The 10,235-nt window shown below is 35.1% G+C and overlaps 1 long non-coding RNA gene across 1 annotated transcript; it reads right to left on the bottom strand.

Annotated features, from left to right (window-relative positions):
* Positions 1-3,662: 3,662 nt before the first annotated feature.
* LOC139139345 (uncharacterized) lies at positions 3,663-9,828 on the bottom strand. Its single transcript, XR_011553783.1, has 3 exons — positions 6,246-9,828; positions 6,012-6,206; positions 3,663-5,855 (listed from the first exon to the last, which is right to left on the bottom strand). It is a non-coding gene; the product is annotated as an uncharacterized lncRNA (long non-coding RNA).
* Positions 9,829-10,235: the final 407 nt, after the last annotated feature.

Genomic DNA, 10,235 nt, shown 5'->3' with positions numbered 1-10,235 from the left:
GAAAAGCTATATTCAACCCACTTTGGCTCTAACGGTCAAAATTGACATCGATTGGACCGGTAAAAGCACAGGCGACCCAATAAGTTCTGAGTTTTTCACACTGTTTTCTCTATCACTTTCTCTTCTTTCTTCATGCTCTGAATGATCGGAATAAATAAAATAAATGGTTTATATAACCTACCTAAGCCTCTGTGACTCTTTATTTATTTTACACTCCATTACAAGGATATATATCTCTCATACACACATGCTGTAATTATTAGTCAACACAACTAATTATGCTAATCCGTGGACTTATCAGGGTTGGTCAACATCGGAAAGATAGTGATGTTAATGAAAAAGGGGTTAGTAACCATTCCTATCTTTCGCGATGTTGACCAACCCGTAAAATCCCTGATAAGTCCACGGATTAACATAATTAGTTGTGTTGACTAATTAATTACAGCATGTGTGTATGAGAGATATACGTCCTTGTAATGGAGTGTAAAATAAATAAAGAGTCACAGAGGCTAGGTTAGGTTATATAAACCATTTATTTTATTTATTCCGATCATTCAGAGCATGAAGAAAGAAGAGAAAATGATAGAGAAAACAGTGTGAAAAAGTCAGAACTTATTGGGTCGCCTGTGGTAAAAGGAGTTTTGGAGAGAAGGTGTTAACGGGACACATTTAAGGGAAACTCAATAAGGTTAAGGGTAAGCTTCCCGGCTGAAATGCTAAGTGCCTCTCTTTGAAACAATGAAGAATGGGGCAACCCAATTTTCAATTTTCAAGATGCTCTTCCCTACGCAAGTGATATCAAAGTTTTATTTCCATTGATATTGTATCTCTCTGTTATGATATGAATAATATTTACCTAAATCATATTTCTTTCTAGAAGTGGGCCTTGAGTCCCTTGGAAGCCAAGCTGTGACCAAAAACGGTGTACTATGCATGATCCGGGTTTCCCGGACAAATTCTCGCACTCTTCAAAACTTCTTTAGCAAATCACAACCTGCAATTCATTATTTGGAATATGAAGTGAACAAAATGTCAGTGAATTCGTACACGTCATAGCGAGCCCTTTCAGCATAGAAGTCACAGCAGTATCCTAAACAATGCATATGCAAATCAATCAAACAGATGTCATACCAGCTCTCAAAACGGACAGGTTAAAGTTCGACACCGTTCCGCAGCAAGACTTGGCTATGATAACATGCTTAAAGTTTAGGCAAAGGATATTTTGTCGTTCAGTTTACTCTACCAGTGCCGTCCCAAAGGACGGCAATGAAGGGACAATTGATTTGTAAGGCCGTAAATTATTGACTATAAGTTTGATTTGCTGACTTAGTTTCATTTCTTATCTCTAGAGTATTTATTCTAACAAGAACTGCAAGACCGTCTGTTACGTGGACCGCAAACCCTTTAGAAAGGTTGGCCAGTTGAGAACTTAAGCATACCGCAATATTACCTGCAAGTACATGCCTCACTTCATGTTCTTAGCTGGTCCTTGTACTAATGCCATGTATTCGATAAATAAAAAGGTTAGATAACATTGTAACAGTGCTTGCAAAAAAGCGCTCTTGGTGTTAAAGATGTTTGCAGGCTTTTGAATCTCCGGACGGGTTCCGCAACCAGGGTATTAATTTTCCTTCTCCTCTTAGAATGATGGTAGAGAGCGGGTGGACAAATTTCGGAACAGACAATTTAAAATAAGTCTAGGATGTGGGCTTGGAGGAGACTCGTCACCTTCGCCTAAGTTTGCCGAGGAGAGGATAAAACGTTGTGGTGAAGAGAGACCTGTCTGTTGCATTCGTTGTCCTGTTTTAGGGAGCCGATGTTTTCCAATCACCTTTTTTTAAGTATTACAATGTTTATTACTGACGCCCGAATCGGCATACTAAACATGGTCTTGCTAAGTAATGTTTGGATATTTTTTAAAGGGTTTATAGAGAGATTGTGAAATGCCGTTAATGGTTATGGTTAAAGAGAGATGGTGAAATGCCGAAATTACAACTTTGACACCATTGAACCACAGTCCCTCTATCCACGTACACACAGTAATACTACGTTTACACACAGTCCCTCCACCTACGATGGGTTATAATGTACTTTGTCGGTTGGATTTCGTACCCTCCCGCATTCATTCACCTTGCCATGTCCCTTCCCTGCGAGCGGCTAGAAAGGCGCCCTCATTGTCAACAGTGGCGGGTCAATTTTTTGAAAATTTTGACCAAATTTCACTAATTTCTCGTCATAATGTAACCAGAGCTTCTCCAAAAACACCAGGGATGCACATTTAATGAAACCACAGGCATCTGTAGTCTATCTGCCTTTCTCAGGGCTTTAATAGATTGTAAGGAGAAGAAAAGCTATATTCAACCCACTTTGGCTCTAACGGTCAAAATTGACATCGATTGGACCAGTAAAAGGAGTTTTGGAGAGAAGGTGTTAACAGGACACATTTAAGGGAAAGTCATTAAGGTTAAGGAGAGGGTAAGCTTCCCGGCTCAAATGCTCTTTGAAACAATGAAGAATGGGGCAACCCAATTTTCAATTTTCAAGATGCTCTTCCTTACGCAAGTAATATCAAAGTTTTATTTCCATTGATATTGTATCTCTCTGTTATGATATGAATAATATTTACCTAAATCATATTTCTTTCTAGAAGTGGGCCTTGAGTCCCTTGGAAGCCAAGCTGTGACCAAAAACGGTGTACTATGCATGATCCGGGTTTCCCGGACAAATTCTCGCACTCTTCAAAACTTCTTTAGCAAATCACAACCTGCAATTCATTATTTGGAATATGAAGTGACAAAATGTCAGTGAATTCGTACACGTCATAGCGAGCCCTTTCAGCATAGAAGTCACAGCAGTATCCTAAACAATGCATATGCAAATCAATCAAACAGGTGTCATACCAGCTCTCAAAACGGACAGGTTAAAGTTCGACACCGTTCCGCAACAAGACTTGGCTATGATTAAATCCTTTAGGCAAAGGATATTTTGTCTTTCAGTTTACTCTACCAGTGCCGTCCCAAATGACGGCAATGAAGGGACAATTGATTTGTAAGGCCGTAAATTATTGACTAGAAGTTTGATTTGCTCACTTAGTTTCATTTCTTATCTCTAGAGTATTTATTCTAACAAGAACTGCAAGACCGTCTGTTACGTGGAACTACAAACACCAAAAATGGCCAAAAAATACTAATATTTAAATTCTACCATGATTTCAACATACCTGACCATGGTCACCCCTATCAATCTACATACCAAAATTTCAAAGTAAACTGACTAGGGACTAGAGAGAAGAATAATTCTAAACCATATAACCTCCAGTTGCCATATATTTTTGGCAAATGGGAGCTAAAAATGAGAAATTTTGCCCTAAAAATACAAATATGCAAAGTCTGCCACAACATGAACAACTCTGAATAAGGTCACCCCTAAGAACTTGCCTTCTAATTTCAAGGCAATTGAACTAGCAGTTTCTGAGAAAATCCAGCTATCTGACAAGCTCTGTGTCATTCACAGTGGAGCAAACAACGATTTGATATGTGAAATAAAGGAATATGCAAATTCTGTTTTACAAAGTAATACCTGTCACTCTAAACCTCAAAGGATGGAGATGCCCTTGATAGAATATGTGTGATCAAACTATGGCACAAATGTACACATAATGATCTTGGTTAAAATATTTTTTATTTCACTGTCTTGGTTCATATTGAAATGCACCATACATTCCTAACAAATAATGCATTGAATAGATATAGACATACATATTTTGATAAATACAGTTGGAACTATGTACAGGATCAGTGTAATTTTAAAAGTATCTGGTTGGCATTGTCAACAGTAAATTCAGACATGTTAGATATCTGTGTACAATCAATATAGCACACAGTCATCTAATCAGCTTAAACACTGAAAGTGGTGCAGTGTACACTCTCAGATACTATGACTTGCAACAGATCACAGAAGCAGCACTGTTCTCATTGATTCACAATATTTTAAATAGTACATACACTGATAAAGTGTTGACTCAAAAAATCCCACCAACACCCACAATTATATAAAGTTCAGAAATCTTGGTAGAGGGCACACTAATGAGGTGACATTGAGTTTAACATCAAATATGGCTGTTTTTAAGAATATCTTGACAAAGTGTGAAACTCTGGCCGATCCACAGGTCTCAAGATAGTTCTATTCACTTTACAACTCTAGATTGGTTGTTATTTTAACAATACAATTTTGATCACAGTACACATTAAGTGGAGATCTTCCTTGTTTTCCAACTCACTATTTGTCATCAATGGTCTTGAAAGTCAGTATTCATGTCACTGTCATCACATGGTTTTCTATAACATAATCTGGGTATTTCAAATTTTCATAAATTAAACAAATACTGCTTTGTTTCATAGTTTGGTCAAGACCCTATTGATTTGATGGAGAAATCTTCTCTACCATCAAGGCAACCTCCTCCTTTTCCCCAAAAAAGGAACAGAAAAAACCACACTTGTACCGTATTATGTAAAACCACACTTGTACCGGTATTATGTAAAACCACACTTGTACCGGTATTATGTAAAACCACACTTGTACCGGTATTATGTTAATATATTTAAGCAGTTTGCAAATTCAATATCAATATTCACTAAATGTACATTGATTTAATTTGGATGAAAAAAGAAAAACCTTTGATGTACTGCAAATCGGCCATGTTTCTAAAAACTGACAAATTCAAATATCACTGGGAAGTAAATGTTCAACTTTCAAGGTTTTCAGTCGCCAAACTTTGGTTGTGCTGACTGTAAAGTCAAAAGATGCATATGCCAAACTCTCACACAGAAGTCATTGCGTACTTTGTGAAGGGTGTTAAAATCATGTCACATAGATTGTCTCTGCGGAAAATGCCTCTTCAGTACAATACACATCACATATGCAATAATACCTTGGAAGGGACACCAAAAAGTAAAACATAGTAACAAAACTAGTGAATACATTGACTATGGTGGGCAGTGAAAGATGAAAACAATTAAAATAAATGCTACATGAGAAAGTTCTGAGGAATGCAAAATACTATATTTCCATAACTTACAAAGATTAGCATGTATTATTTTACAGAAAAATAAAGAAACTAATAAAACCAAAAGATATGACAGTTGTATAATAATTGTTCATAAATGTTGTGATGACTTAAAATAAATTTTTGTATGTACTGATATATCCAAATAACCTGACCACCATAATTTCAACTTTAAGTATCACAGAGTTATAGACACAGGAAAAACAACTGTGCAGCAGGTAGACTCCATAGTTTGCATTGCCATTTCTGATATTTTATAACTTTCAATGTTATTTATACTGGTTCAATTCAAAGGGAAGTCCATGATCAAATATTTCTTCAATGCATGGTTGATTTCTATACAACATTGTGTAAGCATGCATACATCTATTATATTAAATAAACTGATACAGACAACTTTGTTGATATAGTTATTTTGTCATAGGTGAAGCAATCAAGGTAGAAAACAAATAAAATATCTGATTTTTAATTGTAACTGACTGCCGGCTTCTCATTGGTTGACAGACTGATACCAAAACAACCTCCTCATTGGTGGAGAGGCTGATACCAAAATAACCTCCTCATTGGTTAAGAGACTGATACCAAAACAAACTAACTCCTCATTGGTGGAGAGATTGATACCAAAACAAGCTACCTTCTCATTGGTTGAGAGACTGATACCAAAACAAACTACCTTCTCATTGGTTAAGAGACTGATACCAAAACAAACTACCTTCTCATTGGTTAAGAGACTGATACCAAAACAAACTACCTTCTCATTGGTTAAGAGACTGATACCAAAACAAACTACCTTCTCATTGGTTAAGAGACTGATACCAAAACAAACTAACTCTTCATTGGTGGAGAGATTGATACCAAAACAAGCTACCTTCTCATTGGTTGAGAGACTGATACCAAAACAAACTACCTTCTCATTTGTTGAGAGACTGATACCAAAACAAACTACCTTCTCATTGGTTAAGAGACTGATACCAAAACAAACTACCTTCTCATTGGTTAAGAGACTGATACCAAAACAAACTACCTTCTCATTGGTTAAGAGACTGATACCAAAACAAACTAACTCTTCATTGGTGGAGAGATTGATACCAAAACAAGCTACCTTCTCATTGGTTGAGAGACTGATACCAAAACAAACTAACTCTTCATTGGTGGAGAGATTGATACCAAAACAAGCTACCTTCTCATTGGTTGAGAGACTGATACCAAAACAAACCAACTTCTCTTCATTGATGCCATCACATAGTTTTAATTATGATGAAGCCAAATTTCACAGAACACAATTGGTGATTCAATTCCAGTAAAAGTAAGTATAACACAAGTGAAACTAATTTGGAATAATTGGATCTCTATATTTTTCAAATTTCTCAAAAATGTTAGGTGCTATATAGTTTAATGTTGCAATATTACAAATTATTCATAAAACACGTAATTTAAAAAGAAAAGCAGATGAGCCTATATTTATAGATTAGAATGACCTCACCTCACTTCACCATCCAATTATCCCAAATTAGTTCCAATCATGTTGTATGCTTTGATGAATTCTGAAATGAAGGCTTTAGACATTTTATTAATGTATGCTGAAACCATTCTGTATCTTATGTGATAAATTGATTTCATCTTTAATGTAAAAGCAATGTAAATTTCTAAGCTGCAGCTAAAATTTACAATTGACTATCCATTGTGTTAAATAGCATACATGGGTACTGTGATAGACACAATGATAAACCCAACAGGAGCAGCCTTGTAGATCACATCTCTTAATTTTCATCATTCTGCAAAGTGCATTGTCAGTCAGATGTGTCTTGCCTTGCTATCTAATGTGTGTCTGTAATTACATTCTGTAAAGTTACAAGTATTTCTTCTGAATAGGATAGGGAATGTTATGTTTTACAAGTAGAGTGAGATAAGAAAATGAAATTACTGAAATGACATCCACAGTTTAAAATTTTAATTACAATAAATACTGTACAAAGTGTCACATCAAAATTAATTTACAAATAAAGTACAAAGCAATGTTCTTGGACAGTTTAGCAATCTGACATCTATGCTGACTGCCATAAACCTAGCCCTAAATGGTGGGTGGAAGATGTCCAGAGGGTGTCCATCCTGACACTGTACACAAAATACGGTATTTTCCAAGTGAAGTCTGTCTAACAATGACTTTGTGATAAAACATCTCGAATGCTGCCAAGCCGTCACTATCTAGTAGTAAATGTTTGTGTCAAGACACAATACTTAGTGAATGTTATAAGCACAGCTGCGTTCTGATTTGTCTGTTAATCCCATGCATATATTATAATACAATTATCCTTCATAATATAAACAAGTGTTTATTCCAAATTACAATTCAACATTCTTGCATTTCTTTCTTGATATAAACTGATACACTGTACAGTGGACAGTGGATTCTTCAATGATCTCATTTGCTTGGATTAGACGATGATATTAACACCAGTTAAGCACCATTAACAACACTTTTATTCTGTACGACTGGAAGGCATAGTACAGGGTCATGTTACAGCAGAGTTCATCTTCTGTGAATGTTTAGCTACATTTATGGATGGGCAAAGTTAGATTTCCAAAGCTGTGTTAAAAAATACCCCAACAACCAAAATCTTTCATGCTTTAAGAGTCTCAAAATACTGAGTTTCATTTTAAATCTGTACATACAATAATTAAAATAATCTCCAAACCACTTGATACAAACATTTTCTGTACATTCAGTCATTTTTGGTACATGTGTGTATGTCTACATATCAGCAGAAGATAGTAGGTCTCATTACTGTGAATTTCACTGCTGTTCACAGCTGGGATATTGCTTTCGATTGGAAAGATACTGGCAAAAAATGGAAAAAGTAGTGTCTATTCTCTTCTAAATTTTGTTTGTTTTTGATTATTTTTTGTCCAATAGAAAGCAACATCTCTTTTGTAGATGGCAATGAACTTCTTACCAACAAGACCTATTTTTTGTTAACGACATTTCATATCCAGTAGTTTCCTTAATTGGAAGCGTACCCAGAAATTCCATAAAGTGTTTACATTTACAGACAGATTTCTTGAAAATCTTAGTGATGAAATGAGTGTTTACATTCCACAAAGTGATTGGTGGTTTGGTTTCTAGACTTTGTGAAAAGTGAACTTTGACAGGAATTTCATTCAGACTGTTTATAGAATACACAGTGTGAAGACGCAGTCAACAATCTTCAGTAGTATCTTAGATGATGTGATAAAGGAACCATTATCATTAAAATGTTACATGATTGGAGATGAAAAGTGAAGAAAGTTGATATTTGTACACCATGATACAGCATATACATGTTAGTTGAAGTAATGTTGCACAAGGGTTAGTTGATCCTCCATTTTAATACCATAGATTTCTTCAATAATGGAATCAAGGAAGGCGAGCTCTATTTTGTGTATTTACAAGGCATGCACAAGTTAGTAACCATAAATATCACTGAAAAGAGAAAAAAGGAAATATTTGGTAATTATCAAATCCAGGGGATGTGATCATTATATGTGTATGAGTAGTTAAATAATAAGCAACTGAGATGATAAAAAGACAATTCAGACATTATGAAATGTTTGATACAGCCAAACAGCGGGGAAACAAGCAATTACAGTGAATAAAACAATGGAAAAACTTTCAATGGGAAAATGGATGATTGCAAAATACTGCAAGAGAAATAATTAGGAGTCAATTCATAAATCTGCCTTCAATGCTAAAAAGTTCAAAGTTCAGATTTTTGTCATATCTTTGGCAACCTGTGTTGTTCCATGGTGATCCTAGAATGATACTTCTGATTATCAGAATGTGAGAATTTTTGAATTTTGTTTCTTCTGCAATGATGACTTGTTTATGACCAAGTGTTTGAATATGTGTTTTAATTATTGCATGGCAAAGTAATATGTGTTACACAATGCAGGGTGTTGAAGATTGGAATGAAACAGCCATACTCAGTGTCATAGAATAAAAGAGTAATACAAATTGAATAGGTCAACTATTACATCAACAGTGGTTCAATAATCATATACAGGTGCAATCATAGAACTGTCTGTGGTGCAATGCTGCATTGATAATGATTACAGTGGCTTGGTTGTTACAAAAAGGTTTCTCCAGTTTAGAGAGAATGCCAGGTAACATAACAAGCCATGGATATTTGCTACTTGATATTGGCTGTATTCAATGCATTTCATATTTGCTACTTGATATTGGCTGTATTCAATGCATTTCATATTTGCTACTTGATATTGGCTGTATTCAATGCATTTCATATTTGCTACTTGATATTGGCTGTATTCAATGCATTTCATATTTGCTACTTGATATTGGCTGTATTCAATGCATTTCATATTTGCTACTTGATATTGGCTGTATTCAATGCATTTCATATTTGCTACTTGATATTGGCTGTATTCATTTCATATTTGCTACTTGATATTGGCTGTGTTCAATGCATTTCATATTTGCTACTTGATATTGGCTGTATTCAATGCATTTCATATTTGCTACTTGATATTGGCTGTATTCAATGCATTTCATATTTGCTACTTGATATTGGCTGTATTCAATGCATTTCATATTTGCTACTTGATATTGGCTGTATTTAATGCATTTCATTCTCACTTTATAGAGTGTATGTGAAATAATTATTGGATCAAAACAATATTGAATAGAGAGGGATGAATAATATGATCAGCTGTTATGGCTTCTTTGAATCTGAGATCCTTGTCTGATTTTGTGATTTTGAACTGGCTGCATATACCGGTACACTATCAACAAGCCGAGTCACTCTTGATAATAATTTGATACAAATGGGTATGTTATGAAGACTGTTTTACGACTCAGTTCAAACATTTTATTCGACATATTGATCAAGCCACAAGCACACTATTCTGGAAGCTAACTGGTTGCTTGACTAGATATAACAAAACTCTGAACAGACTTTTGAAATCCTCCTTGGCATTAGAGTATTCAATTCATGAGATTAGAGTATTCAATTGAACTTGATGAGGTAATCTCCATTAAAGAACTGCATACATTACACACGTCTCCTGCATAATATCATTTTTTTCATTTCATCTGACACTATCTTCTTATTAAAATATCTTGGTATATGAGGATACTATCTAACATGCATTACATCAGTTCCATTAAGACATGGTT

This window comes from Ptychodera flava, chromosome 8 (genome assembly GCF_041260155.1).
Source record: "Ptychodera flava strain L36383 chromosome 8, AS_Pfla_20210202, whole genome shotgun sequence".
Taxonomy (NCBI): domain Eukaryota; kingdom Metazoa; phylum Hemichordata; class Enteropneusta; family Ptychoderidae; genus Ptychodera; species Ptychodera flava.
This window is presented reverse-complemented; position numbering and strand designations above follow the sequence as displayed.